Source organism: Mercenaria mercenaria, chromosome 2 (genome assembly GCF_021730395.1).
Source record: "Mercenaria mercenaria strain notata chromosome 2, MADL_Memer_1, whole genome shotgun sequence".
Taxonomy (NCBI): domain Eukaryota; kingdom Metazoa; phylum Mollusca; class Bivalvia; order Venerida; family Veneridae; genus Mercenaria; species Mercenaria mercenaria.
In genome coordinates this window covers 65,303,717-65,319,497 of record NC_069362.1, presented here as the reverse complement: position 1 = coordinate 65,319,497, position 15,781 = coordinate 65,303,717, and the positions used below count along the sequence as shown (strand labels likewise).

At 34.9% G+C, this 15,781-nt stretch overlaps 1 long non-coding RNA gene across 1 annotated transcript; it reads left to right on the top strand.

The window, feature by feature from the left end:
• The first annotated feature begins 2,652 nt into the window (after window positions 1-2,652).
• LOC128555183 (uncharacterized) lies at window positions 2,653-15,620 on the top strand. Its single transcript, XR_008369862.1, has 4 exons — window positions 2,653-2,811; window positions 9,992-10,093; window positions 10,905-10,975; window positions 13,514-15,620. It is a non-coding gene; the product is annotated as an uncharacterized LOC128555183 (long non-coding RNA).
• Window positions 15,621-15,781: the final 161 nt, after the last annotated feature.

The window sequence follows — 15,781 nt, the reverse complement described above, 5'->3', positions numbered from 1 at the left end:
AATGAGATTGCAATAAATTTTCAAAAAGTACGACATGGTAAAACAATAATAGTAATTTACGTGCACTTGAAGTATTGGACGCCATAAGTTATCCTCTAAACAATGGAGCAGAATGGTTTTCTTGCATGAAAGTCTTACTGCAGGGCAGTACAAGTCATTCTGAGGTTTTTAAATACAGTTTTATGAAACTATTCTAATATTAGTATCCATATTTAATCTGTATGCACCACTCACATTTCGGTATAATGATGGTATATTGTGTTCTGTCTGATTCGGGCAATATAGGAATATTGCATCAGGTCAGTAGATAATTGCGGGGATCAGTAGGTCAAATATCAAGATAGAAGCGGACTAAAAACGGTTTTCGCTCAATACGTGAAGACCGCTTTTGACCTACAGTTGTCAAACTTTATAGGATGATTTTCTGTGTTCAGTAGATGGCCCTTATTGTTTACTGCTGACACCGAGACTGGAATCGAGCAAAGAATGTTTTGGCCTGCAGTTGTCAAATTGCATGTCAGTAAATGGCCCTATGGCCTCGGAGGTCAGAGGTCAAGTCCACTGACCTCAAGCAGAAACTGGTTTCCGCCCAGTAACTGAAGACAGTTTCTGCCTTCAATTGTTTTGGTATAAGAAGGTCAAAGGATAAGGTCATAGTGATTTAGGGACTGAAAGTGTCAGTTCAGTAACTAGACTGCTTTAGCCTACTTTCCACAAACATCATATGATGATTGCTTCTTCCCTTTTATTTTGAGAAAAGTTGGTTTAACGTCAGGGTCATGGTAAGTCTCGGGATGATAATGGACATGCTCTCTTGGGAACATTATGTGTTTTACCAAAAGCTCATATGTAGTATTCATTTTACGCATGTTATAGAACCTGCCTACTCTCAAGGAAGTTGAAGGAAAACATAAATTGCATTTGAGAAAACAAACATGTTATAAACCATGTCAGGAATTTAACGTAAGGATTATTTAAAAATGCAATAACCATTAACCCAGAAAACGTAGACCGTATATGTAAATATCTGTAAATGTAAGTCGGATAAAGGCTTCATGTAATAACATCTAAAGATTTTCGTCTTAGATTGTACTTGTCCCACAATTTTGTTGTCATTATTTTGGCTTACATACGGTATAGTTTACTTGTGCTAAAAGGTATGATGCTCAGTAATGTGATGGTTCTTGGCAAACGTAGTTGGTAGCATTCAAATGGTCTATCGATTCGATCCACAATTTATCTTAGAGCCTCCAGTCACGGATGACAATGCAAAGTTTAAAATAAGTTCTGCTGACTTAAGATATCAATCATGTCAATTTTATACGCCTAGATGTAAATCAATGTAAAATGGAAGATAGATGACTTTTCAGAAATTGCGCATATTTAAATGTTACCCATTTTCTTGGCGTGGAAGCGTTTGATGAATTTCTTAAATTTAGTCAAAGACTTTGAAATTTTATATTTCCAAATGCTCTATCTTTGTTATATGACATTTTTCATCCTCAAAACATCGATTAAAATTAATTCCTACCAGTACAGCAAGGTCTGCATATTTCGGAAATACTGATGTATTAAACAAAAGTAAAAACCGATATTAAGCAGCACTTCTGAAACTTTCATCCATAAAAAACTATTAATTCATTTTTATGTAAATAACACCAATCAGTCACAGTTAAGAACTTGAGAGAATATGCAAGTTTTTAACAACATTATTCTTTCCTAGTTAAGATTAGCGTCACATATCGAGACAAATTTGCAGCTATGCATTTATGGAACAATCCGTTTTGACACATTGCCAAGATGCGTACTTTTATTTATGTTATGTATTAGATACCCACGCAGTGTCTCAGTATCTGATATACCGCGTGGTCGAGCACAGTGCAGATTCATGTGTAAAAAAGACGAAGGCTATGGGTATGCCAGATATGTTTGATACAGAATGGCCAACGGCGTTTGTTGCATGCAGGAGTGAAACATGTTTGAATGTCATAGTTTGATTACGAACAACATTACTATGATGTGCAGGCTCGTTAATTTTTACAAACTTTATGAACGCAGTGCAACTTCAGTCGCTTAAACAACAGTCCAACCGGTTTGTGTTCTCCTTGATTGCTTGTATTTGACAGAAGACTGTTGTATATAATTGTTCTTAAAAGGTGAACTTTTGCTTCAAATAATCAGCCTGTGGCCATCTTCGAAACATGGATTAGTTAAATTGATTGGATAAAATAGAAAAAGTGGAAACTACACAAGTCGCTCAACACAAAAAAAAAAATGAAATTCTTGCAGGCTTGGTTTGATTGAGCCTGATCATAGACGGTAGTAAAATAATGCTACCGCCCACGCCCTCTAGCCACGGTTTGAGCAGGTATTACAAGTACCAAACACAATTTAGATACATCCGCAGATGTGTTCATACGGCGGTGCACATAAAAACTTCAATGATGCACTAGTGTTTAATTCCATGAAAAGCGGCAAATGTTCCCTAGCTAAAAAATGGCTTGCTCGAAACGAGAAAACAATCGGCAGAACTAAACATACTGGAATTAAGAAATGGTATCTTAGCTTACGGAGCCTTAAAGCAGCATTACTCAAAAGTTTTATACTAAATGATTATTAATTTTTTTTTCTTAGATAGATGTTCCCTTATATAAGCTTTTGTGAAAAGAATGAATGTTCAATGGTACAGCATGTGGTGATCGGTGGTCTGATGGTTAAGGTGTCGGCCGCTCAATCCGGAGTTCGAGGACTCGAGCCCAACTAGGGTCACGACAAGGCCTTTTCAAATAACACCTGTACTGATTGTTCCAGGTAAAACCATAAGATACAAAAAATCTACCCTTTGTTGTAGGTCCAGATGGGAATTTCCGGCTGTCGGGTAACTGCAGAGCCTCGTTACCGACCGAACCAGATATTCCTAGAATAGAAACAGTTCCATAATGTAGATTTTAATGAAACTTTCCCTTAGCTAGTTATAAATGCACCTATTTTCAATCATATGGCCAAATAAATTACATAGGTTTTTGTGATTCATTTTTTCGCAATTCAACAAAAGTCAGTCGGATTCCTTATGTAGCTATTTATTTTATATTATTTGTTTTAATAATTTTACGATAAAATCTATCTATTGTCAAAACTAAGTAGCGCTGACTGTTTAACATTTAATACACGGTACATAACAAATTCCTAGCAACAAATTAAGCTACCCGTATAACGGTTGCCAGGCATTATTTCATGTTTTCCGGATAAATGACGTAAGACCATCACTTCCGGTAAATATAAGGTTTAGATACTCCATTTAGAACCTCCTGTTTGATATTCTTCTGTTGACTCCGTAGCACAGAGCGTTCATGTTTGGACTGAATGTTATTCAGTTTGAACCCCACATGAGTATTGTTTTCCTCTCTAATTTTTTTCACCCTTTAAATAAACATTTTTGCAATGCTTGTTTTAAACAGCAAATTTATGAAAAAGGCAGCTTATTTTTAAACTTGTAAGGACATTGAACAGGGATGAAAAATATACGACTAATTTTAATCTTATTCTTTCCAAATTTAGACGGTAAACGTTTTTTTTTCTTTGATGAATTGCATAGAGCCTAATATGTTTTCTGATATAATGTTTTACTTTTAGTGAAATACTGAAATATACCATTGAAATGAAATTGCTACTTTCACTACTTTTTTTATTTTTTTTTCAGTGGTACTGAATTTGTCTACATTTGAATAAAATAATATAAATTATAGATAACTTTAACTAAGATTTTCATGCTTTATGTTGAAGAGACATGCCAATATAAAAACATATTAATTATTAAAGTAAAGCTTTGATAGTTCTACAATATGTATAGAATTAAGGTTTACATGATAATATGGTGGGCGTATTTTATCTTCTGGGTGGTTAATTAAGATGTGCAGTTATGTCTTTATAGAAGTGCACTTTCGAACCTCCACGTTTAAGTGTGTTTCCGTGGATGCAAGTAATATTTCACGTATAAAGTTTGAAACAGGTCAATCTTCAAATCAAACTAGTCGTCATATTTAAATAATCCGTTAAAGAGCCTAAATCAAATAGTATATTTTACAACGATGGAGAGACGCCGCACCATCGACGTATAACTGTTTCCTAATCAGTACTTGCTTAGGGAAAATAAATAGGCCAAACTGCAGGCGTCATTTTCTATTTTAGATATCAAATCCCTTTGTATTAAAGTTTAAGACAACACGTTCACATCAAATGTCTGAAGACAGGGAATAAATCATGTGGAAAAGCTGTAATTCCGTTCATAAAAGTAAATATCTATTCTAGATATCAAAACCCTTTGTCTACACATACACATCAAAAGTCTGAAGACAACAATGATAAATCATTTTAGAAAGCTATAATTCCGTTAATAAAAGTATATAATATTTGATATTTATGAATTAGTATATGGAGCTAAAACATTACCAATACAGCCACAGCCATACCGAACATAAAATGCCACTTTCATACAAATTTTACCCTCGGAACAGCCAGTCAGATAAATTGAATTCGTAGACTCTGCTAAATTAACATTCGCTCTTGAACGAGTCCCAAATGACAATGTGGCATGTGTTAGTGTTGCACCGCGTGCCCTAGTTGTCCGTAATCTCCTGCATGAAAATTTTATTGTACCAATGTCTGACTATTATTTTAATCAGATTTGATGATTTAACGAAAACATATAAAAGGAGAAAATATGTTTTCGTATTAATTGAGGTCTTTAAGTTTAATTATTTTAACGATGTACTGTAAATCAGCATTCGTTATCATGATATCATTCATCAGTTCAGGCAGTTGCAAGAGAAATCATATCTTTGTACAAACATATTCATCTGGAAATAATAAATCATATAAAAACAAGTCAGGACTTGTATGAGCGTATAGTACTCGTATGTTGATGTACACTGTTTGTCATTAACACGTTTACATTTGTTACAACCTTTAGGCAAATCTGAATCTGTATCTAGGTTTGTAGCATGCGTAAATGTTGAGTTCAGATCAACCCGGGGTAGAGGGCGTGGTCGGTAGCATGCAGTTTCACTACCGTCCATGAACAGGCTCAATAAAACCGAGCCTGCAACAGTTTCCTTTTTTTTGTTGAGTTGCGCGACCTGTAGAGTTTTCACTTTATCTATTTTATTATCACAGCAGCGTTGTTTGTGCCGTGTGGCGGCTGTAAATGGTCTCCCCGTACACTCCCCTGTTAAATTTCGGTCTTCTCAGATCGTTCAGCACGACTTTTGTGTCGTGTTATTAGTACTGTTAAGTTGTTTCAGCTTGAACATTTCGGCCTGGGTGGTTCCAATACTCTCGTTTTCATGGCTTTGGGTATTGTATAATCACCCCTTGGATATGGTGCCTGCTTTTTACTTCAAGTTCCTGCCACGTTTAGCCATTAACTTTCGGATAATATCACATGCGCAAAAAAGAATACATGATTTTGCGCATGAGATATTAAATCGTTGGGGATGTGATGTATTATTCAATTTAAACTAATGGGAAATTTGCATTGAGCATTTATGTGAGGTTTAACAATATCTTCTAATATTCTATTTGCCCCGAAGTATTTACAACGCCACAATTGGCAACGTGTCCAGTGAATACCGGCATGTTCTAATCTCTTGCCTGGCCTGGCCTGGCCTGGCCTGGCCCGATGAGCCCAATTTTCGACTGGGCCAGGCCAGGCCAGGCCAGGCCAGGCCAGATTTTATTGTACATAGAGAAATGAATGCCATAAAATCTAAATATACAATTACAGTAGCAGGCAGTATTAACCTGTATTGTTTACTTGCTGCAGGTCAAACAAAATGAGAAACCAATCCTCTGGAGAATACAGATTTGCACTGAAGAAAATGGTGTAACTAAATGATAACTACCCATTTCTTCTGTGATTAAATTATTTAAAGTCAACTTTAACACTTGGTTTTAAATCTAATGGCTAATTTCATTGATAAGTTTACCTGCTGCAATATAACTGAATATTTGCATGCAGTGAATGCATCTCTTTGGGAATTGTAATTACAGGTTGTGTCCCTACTATCATTAGCTGACCTCTTAACTGTTCAGTTGAACTTTTAATGTGTGTTTGGTTTAATTAAGCTGATGTTCAATTTATGGAAGAGTATTGAATATAATATTCATTGTGGGACCTCTAACTCATTGCCAGAGTGTTGGCATTTTAGATTGTTGATATTTTTCTTGCACAAAAAATAATGGTGCATTGTGTTTATGTTATTTTTAAGTGGTATATTTAACGCTAAAAGATGCTCTTGAGCCTGTTTTACAAAAGTGTAGGATTTTTTTTCACATACTTAGATCAATATAAAAACAGTCTTACAAAAATATTCAGTATTTGTATAACCTAAACTCCAAAATTTATTTATCGCTTCCTTGCATCATACTATCCCAGATCCTAGAACGGAGACAGCATTATTTTATAAATTGAAAGTTGTTGTCCGTTAGTATTGACAGGTGCCACTCATTAATCTTCGCCAATATTTTCGGGCGTTTTCTTTATTTTACACCATATTTGTAACCTGAAAATATCTAAATTGACCAAAATAACATGCATAGTTTACCAATGGCACAGTGGCGTAGTGATAAGTTCTCCGACTTTCACGCATGTTACCGTGGGTTCGATTTCAATACAGATTGTTTTCATTAAATCAATATAATGTCATTTTATTGATACTGTTTTTATTCTTACAACATTTTATGGTAATAACTTGTATGTAGAAGAATGTCAAATACTTGTGTATTTCTTTCAATAAATGAACAATAAATCACGACAAGTGACAGTTTTCCTGCATGCTAAGTTTACAGATGAAATTAAAAAAAAAATGATAATGAAAATGGTCCAACAGGTGTCTCGAACTCACAGTCCCGAGATTGGTAACCGAACGTTTTGTCAGCACAACTATATCTGCATGTACGACCTGGCGGTAAAGAAATGTTTATATTTTATTTGGTTTTCAATATTTGTATTTTTATTTATGTTTGGGCACCGAAAATTTATTTACGGAAGCATACGGAATATTCTTCAGTGGTAGTTCAATAATTTCGGACAATACTGAATAATCCTCAATACTATTATAGACAAAATAATAATAATTAGTTAGGTTATTCAATTGGGGGAAAACCAAGCCACCAGTCAAGAGTCAATTGAGGTGGAGATCCCCTGATAATAGTCATAACAATTAACCAGGCATCGCCTTTAAATTAGAGTTATGTTAGCTACAGGCTTATTCCCAGGTGTATAATTTTACAGAGTGGGAATTCAAAATGTATTAATATAATGTCTGAAATATCCAAACTTATTCCTCAATTAATAAGTTCCAAAAGTCAGATTTTAAAGATGCTATAGAAATCCTTTTCACCTTTTACAAAATTGAAATCTATGGCCTGGCCTGGCCTGGCCCGGCCCAGTCGAAAAATGGGCTCATCGGACCAGGCCAGGCCGGGCCAGGCCAGGCCAGAGATTAGAACATGCCGTGAATACCTAGGTTTTCTCAAAGCTTTTTTGAAACAAACTTTAACCAACAACATTTGCGATTAACGTTGTCATCAAACAACCACTTTTCTTTCGGCTTGACACACCTTCAAATTTAGTTCTGATAAAGTATTTCACTATGATGTGGCATATTTCAAGATATTTATGTACGATTGGGACACCCGATTTTTTATATTTATAGCTATAAGAACATATTTACCAGAAAGGTAATGTGTATTCCTCCTTGGTTGTTTCATCTATTTATCTTGTAAAATAATTGCCTTAACGCACACTGGGGCTGATCAGCATTTTTATGTATATAAATTCATTATTAGTAACTTCATTCAGCTTGCCCCCATCGTGCCAATTTCTAAGTGCTGTATGTTGTTTTATTGTTGGTGTTGTTGTTGGGTTTAGAGGCACAGCGATATAATGTTGGGACATATATTGGCCTTTTATTGTTGAAGGAAGTCCCCAAGCGTTCCTTCATATATTGTTTCAGGTAATCTGAGGGCACCTAGGTAGGACCTCTGACCTTCTGTTAGCCAGCTGGATGGCATACTAACATGAAGTATTCTACACTCCGCTAAGACGTTATTATATGCTTACGTGACTATTGACCTAGTACTTTTACTTTTAGGCACGCATAATTTCTACACTCTGAAAAGAAAGCTATGTAAAGATCAAGTCAATTATAGCAGACGCAACTTGACACCGATGGTTGACCTTTGTATCATAATACATAATGTGGCACAACCTATTATTGAAAAGGAGTGTACGAAAACCGCTTCATCTCTCTGCATTCATAAATTTAAAATTGACGTAGATTTATCGTGATATATATTTACTGCAGTGGTGTAAGCGCTTGAATTCAAATACTTGTTTTGGTTAAGTTATACTGTAAGTTATACTTTGGTCAAAATGGCAATTTCGTGGGGATATGAATTCGTGGATTACAACTTTTGAACATAAAGTAAATGGGAATTTTACTTGTTCGTTGGGATTAAATTTCGTGGATTGACTCAACATCGAAATCCACGAAAATTAGTCCCCCACGAATATTAATGATTACACAGTATACAGAGTATAAGGTTCGATCCCTGTGATGGATTTTTTAAAATTATTTTATCTCTTTCAGCTTATTTCGGTTTTTAGTCGTTTGCTATTTCTTTTTTATTATATTTTGTGTTTTTTATTTTTTTTTATTTTATTTAGTTTTCATACTTTTTTATTGAAAGACGTTGGTTTAATCATACCTTTTAGTAAAAGCTGGATTTGAAGTATCTTTTTCAAAATATTTAGTAACATTTGAAATGATTTTTCGGGCATCTAAGGAAAAAGCCATTTTCAAATGACAGTAATGTATGGTAACGCTACTAATTCCATATAAATATACACGGCTACCCTAAGCACCCCTTATTTCTACAATGAGATATGAATAATCGGCCTAAGATCAACCATCGCGGTCAAGTTGCGACTACTATACTGCCATTCCATTATGACATTTTTTGTGTATGAATAAACAGACGAATTTTTTTTTAAAAGTTAAGACCCACAGGATTTCACAAAGTAAAAATGTTGAAAAAGTTATTGCTGGAAAGAACAGTCTCTGTTACCATATACAGTCATCCAATCAGTTCCGGTATTCAATCAGTTCCGACACACTTTTCTGAAATAAAGCTTGGTGCAGTGTGAGTATGTTCTGAAACTCTATTTTTTTCTATTGGGTCATGTAAAGTAAACATTTCCTCGCTAAACGAACGCATTTTACAATACTTGTGTGAAATCTGGGCCAATAAGAACTTGCAGTTTCAAAACGAGGTTTTGGATGCTGCGTTTTTTGGATGGCGGTTTCGAGGAGCTTGAAAGTTGGAGAGAGATTTGTTTTATTCTAAGAATATAAATAGCAAAAGGGGTTGGTATTTTTTGTGTATTTATGTTCATTATGACTTGGCATTTCATTTAAGCGAGTAAAACAGCATCATTTAAAGGCCGCTCGCTAATCATTTCTGTTACACATGCTATATAAGTTGGGGCCGTATAGACATTATCTTAACTTGTCACACACTAGATTTAATGCTATTTTGCAGCATGCTCTGTTGTTCAATGGATACCTTTGGTATTTAAACTTGGTCCACATGCAAAGTATTCATTATAACTTGATATATCATCATGAAAATTCTGTTTTAATTGTAAAGAAGTACTGTATTGTAGTCTTGTAATTTACTGTTGAGTACACATGCTGTCTCATGAATAGAACAGAACAGAATGGAATTTATTTCTAATCATTGGACATATATCTTGATCTTCTATGTTGTGTAGCATGGTTTTAATGACAACAATTAGCATATTACACACAGTATAAATGCACAGTAGACTAACATTATGCATAAAAAACTGAAAAAGGAAACAAAATACAATGCATCTCCCTAGTCGGACATATTCCATAAACTCTTGGTATTTTATTTATATTTGCAGATACAATAGCCAACCAGATGCACCATGGGTAAAACACGGAAAAACCCAGTGAAATCTGCACAGTGCAGTCCTGCAGTCAAGACTGCAAAGTCTTTGAAGGGGGTAATTAATGCAATTCATTTTTTTATAATAATATAAATAAGTGTATACTAATTTGTTTCAGGTACATTGTAAATCAAGTTTTACAGCTTATGTTAATAATGTTCAACACATAATTCTTGATATTCCATTACCACTACTGTACATTATGAGAAAAATGTAAAATGAAGCCAGTTTCGCATTGAATACAGAGCACAAGGCTAGGGAAATACTCACGGTTTCATCTGTGGCCATGGATTTGAACCCTAACTAATGCAATATAAACAGAGTAGGATATCATGGCTATTACTAGGAAATCATACTTCTATTTTAATGTAATGTATAAATAAATAAACATAAAATATAATGCAACTCCATATAGTATGTAATCAGCAACATCTAGATATAGCCTTTATAGCTCACCTGATCACCCTATGCCCGTCATCCATCATTCAAATGAACCTTTCATTCAAATGACATTATCTATTTTATATGAATGGTGCTTAACCGTCCCTCAGTAACAAAATCATATCTGCTAAGTATCTTTTGAACCCCTTGACAGATTTCAATGAAGCTTACACAAAATGTGTAACTCACTGAAATGACATGCTGAACTCACATTGCAACCATTCTGACGCAAGGTCACAGTTCCAGGTTAGAGCCTTTGATTTCGTGTCAAATGTCAAGATTAAGTTATCTCTGTACCAAGGAAATATAGCTGTCTTCTGACTGACTTTCCATTAATATTGTGTAATCAGGTGAGCACTCCTGGGCCCAAGTGCTATCTTGTCTAGCCATTTAGATTCTGGCATGTATTGTTTTCTCAACATTTCAGAAATATGATACAGGAAGCCTGTCTCCAGGAAAATGGGCAAGAAAACCTCGATCAGACAAGCAGCTGTTTCTGTAAGTTATTTAAGAAGACGCCTGTCTGGTGAAGTAGCTTTGGACAGCAGAAATAGCCGACAACCTGTCTTCGGTAAGCATGAGGAAGAGGCTACGGCAAAATGGCTCAAAGAAATGGCCCAGAAGGGAATGGGGCTAAAGCCAGGCGAAATTTTTGACTTTATTCAAAGTGTTGTAAAGAGGTAGAAAAGAAATACTCCATTTGTAAATGACAAGCCATTATATACTTGGTATCAGAAATTCATGGACAGGAATGGACACATAGTTGTAATTAGGAATAAAACTCCCTTAGAGTCAAGCCGGGCCAAACTTACAAGAGAAGCAATGGATGTGAGGGTACAGCAAATTCAGGGACTTCTTGATTGGAAATGGGTTGCTGCATAAGTCCAAGTGTATTTATTATGCAGCTGAAACTAATTTCATCATGGCTACTAAAGCTGGAAAGGTCTTCGGTCCTGCTAGAAATAAAAATACACCAGTACCACATGTTTCAGGGGCAAGCAAGCAAAGATTAACAGTAATGTTTCGTGGTTGTGCAGATGGAACCATGATACCACCATTCATGGTTTATCCGGAGGAGCCCAAGCCCCGTGGCTACAATGTATTGACTTGGGGCATAGTTGGTAGTGATGTGGCATTCACAAAAACGGGTTGGATGGATAGTTTAACCTATGAGGTGTTTTTAAATCACTTTAGCAAACATGCGTCAAAAGACAGACCAGTGGTATTGTTAATTGACAGTGTGAGCAGCCACATAAGTATGACTGCTTTTGAAAGTGCCAAAAGAGATGGAATCCTCCTATACTGAATAATACAGAATGTTACGCACCGAATGCACCCCTTGGATAATGGTATCTTTGGGCTCTTGAAACAGAAATGGCATGCTGTTGCTAGAGCTCATTCCAGAGAATATCCTGGTGTTCCAATAGGCAAGGACTCATTTGCTGAAAAGTTGAAGGAAGCCTATCTATTATTTTACAAACCTTTAATACTTATCAACAGCTTCAGATCATCTGGGATATATCCAGATAATAGCACAGTTATTCAGGATTCGGACCTTAAACCTGGGTTAACCTACTCACACAGTGATGAAGAAACGGAAGACAGCCAAAAAGCAAAAGTGAAAATGTGTTCTAAGGAGCAGCTAGAAGCACAAGGTGCTCTGGGTGCATTATAAACAGTACTTACAACACCTACAAGCCAGAAATACCAAAAACGTATCGATGAAGGGTACAATGTTGTTGGACAATCTCCATGTTTTGATGCGCAAAAAAGCTTAGAACAGCTAGTGAGGGTCTGGCTATGCCATTAGCACCAGAAATAGAAGTTACTGAAGCAAGCAGTTGTCAAACTGAAGTCCACCCTTCATCTGGATTGGACATGTTAGCCAGTGTTGCCATACAACAAGATGACAAACAACACCATCGGCCGTATTCATAAAGCATCTTAAGTATAAGTTTTGACTTAAGTTTAAGATTTTACTTAAGTTTTTGGTGATTTTAACTTAAGTCTAAGTAAAAACTTAAGTTCTAGTCATAAAACAGCTAAAACTTAAGATACATAAGAAATGATTTAAGTCAGAAAATACAATAGCGTGGTGAGTACGATTAAAGTGTTGTTTTCAGATAAAAATACTTTAAACATAATTGTGCATGTTGTATCTGTCTGAAATTAAGGTTGTTTTTTAATGTTTTCGTCCACAATATATAAAAAACAAGAATTACTTATTAAGTCGTTTTATGAATAACAAATATACTTAAGTAAAAAAAAAATTCTACCCAATATATAGTAAGTAATACTTAAGTAAATAATCATTTTTTTATACTTATACTTATACTTAAGATGCTTTATGAATACGGCCCCAGATAGTGTCTGATGATATTCAAGCAGACTCATCTTCGGTATCAGTCAACGGAGTTGTCTAAATCTGATAAACCCAAACAATTCAACCGAAGCGTCTCGTACATACCCTTCCACGTCATCTTACCTCCGCTGAAAGTATTAGAACAATGGTTTTACGTGAACTCTCAAAAATAAAAAACCCTTGCCGAGAAGGAAAAGAAAGCAAAACATAAATTTATGACTGCCACTCAAGAAAAATCATCAAAAGGTCAGAGGAAAAAGAAAAATCAAATTGTAAAGCAGAGTAGGTCTGATAGAACACTGTGTACTGAACCTAATGAAGAGGATGGTGAAGAAAATGTTACATGCCTAGGTTGTGGAGAGTCAAGGAAAGAGGACCAAGAGTTGGGACTTGGAAAAGCATGGGTGAATTGTGACTACTGCCAGAAGTGGCTGCACACTGACTGTTGTTCACAGGAAATAATTATTGAAAGTGAAGAGCCTTTCTGCTGTCCAGAATGTACATATTTACATATTCTATATAAATTTTTTCTATTGATATTTTCTCTGTCCTTGCTGTAGTTTCATTAAGATTTCTTAATCTAAAAATCACAATCTCTAATATTAGTTTACCTACTGAAAAATAGAGATTTGTTTACTGTAATTATGTACAAAATTCTCATTCAAACATTCCAGGCCTTGCATGGACAGTCGCCGCCGGTGTATATGAGAGACCTACTAGAGGTGTACGTGCCAACTAGAAATCTAAGGTCAGCAAGTTCAGCAACAACCACAAAAAAGTCGACTGGTTACCTACGGGGATAGAAGTTTCAGAGTTGCTGCCGCAAAACTATGGAACTCTCTCCCTGACAATCTCAGAAAAGATTCATCACTTTATTCATTCAAAAGAGCTCTCAAAACACACCTTTTCAAAATTTTCTACAATACATAGATACCAACTGTGACTGTTCTACCCATAATAAATATGCCATCGTTATTTTTGTGATACAGAACTACGGCAAGTCATTCGTCACTGACGAAGGTCTCTTAACTGTACAATTCATCATGTAATTAACTAAATTGACAATTCATCTTTTATTTCATCATGTCACATTTTAAGTGTTATGACGTTCTATGTGTGTGTTTTTTGCAAGACTTGAGTTTCACTTGAAGTGTGTGGTATTTCTATCTAATACAGTATATGATTGCACCATTAACCGGGGGATTGAACCTCTATATGCAGCCCGTCTGGGCGTACCAGGTGCTTAAAACACTGTTATTGGCAATAGGGGTAAATCGCCTTCAAGGGCAGGGATGCGGTTATGGCTGTTTGTTACAGTAAGGCTGTAAATATTATCATTGTTCATTGATGATATTGTTGTAATGACTATTATTTTTATTATGTACATCGCCTTATGAAAAAGGCGTTTAATCAAATTGTTCAGTTTCAGTTTTATGATTGCATATGTCATGTTTTGTTATTTTCCTACATATCTGCGATATGTCACATGTTTAGTTGTAAAGCGCCTTTGAACGTATATTCCATATGAAAAGGGCGCTCAACAAATCTGGTATAATAATAATAATAATAATAATAATAATAATAATGTCATTTACATACATGTAGATTATTTCACTTAAGATTAATAAAAATATAACTATATTTTATTTCAACTTTTCTTCAAGTAAAAATGTTGTACACATTAGAAATATATAAAGTCTTCTTTACTCTTTACAAAATAATGTTGTTGTTTTTTCATGTAACAACTGAACAAGAACCAACCATCTATAACAGAGCAGAAAGTGTTTGTAAATCATGCAGTAATTAAAGGCTACCATGTCTTCAAAATAAAACATCCACAAGTAAATGAGCCTTTACTTACTGTTGATAGAGAATATGGAAACATTCATGATCAGTTAGTTTGATTAGTTTGGCTTCCAAATTTAGATTGTTATCCACAAGAACTTCATGAAATGCAGACTGATGAAGCACGTCACCTGAAGTTAAGTAATGTAGCAGGGCTTCCCATAGGACATGTACCAAGAGGTTTGGGTGGATGTTTTTGTAAAATTCTTGATCAAAATGACCACCTCTTTGCGAAAATAACAGCAGAACCAACACAAAGTTTCCCTTCTTGACCGGCATCCAGTAGAAAGGTGGCGATGCAGTAATACCTTGTACATATGTGATCAAAACAAAACGTGTTGATGAAACTGTTTCAGTTCTGAAAACTGCTATACAGAACATGAAAGAACGTTCAGTTCTGACTGTAACAGTTGGTTACTGAACAAGTCATTTACAGTGCCCTCGACATCATATTTTCAAAAGGTGATATTATATAGTAATTATTGAAATGCTATATAGAATACATGTATGTGCCATTGTTTTGATATTATTCTTTCCCTTGATAGTCAGTATTCACATTTTTATCAAGTTTCAGTTATTGAATTATATTAAAAAGTTACTGGGGGAAATGTTCATTTTTTTTAATTGTCCCCAGAACTTTTGGAGAGCACTGTATCTATTTCTGTCAGTATTTAGAGATTGTTCACTTTAGTATCTTTCAAATAATGTGTTTATAATTCCAGTATGGTTGAACAAATCAGGATTAGTATGTCATGTGCTGATATTTTTATTTTTATACATTTTATTCATATGCTGATCGAGGTACTGCTGTTTTTGTACATAAAGTTTTACATTTTATCTCATATTATGATCTCTTTTTCATAATGCCATAATATGCCATAATATATTTTTCTTCTTAATATATGTGATTAATATTTAATAAACAAGATATATGTCTTTGTTGTACTGTTTTTCTTGTTTTTTTTTTTTTGTGTGTTTATTTTAAGTCAACATGCAGTTGATACGTTAAATATAAAAGTTATAAAATTATTAGTTTTACCATGTTGTTTAGTTTCACCCCAGACCTTTTGAAATTATGTTATGAATCGCATAGGACT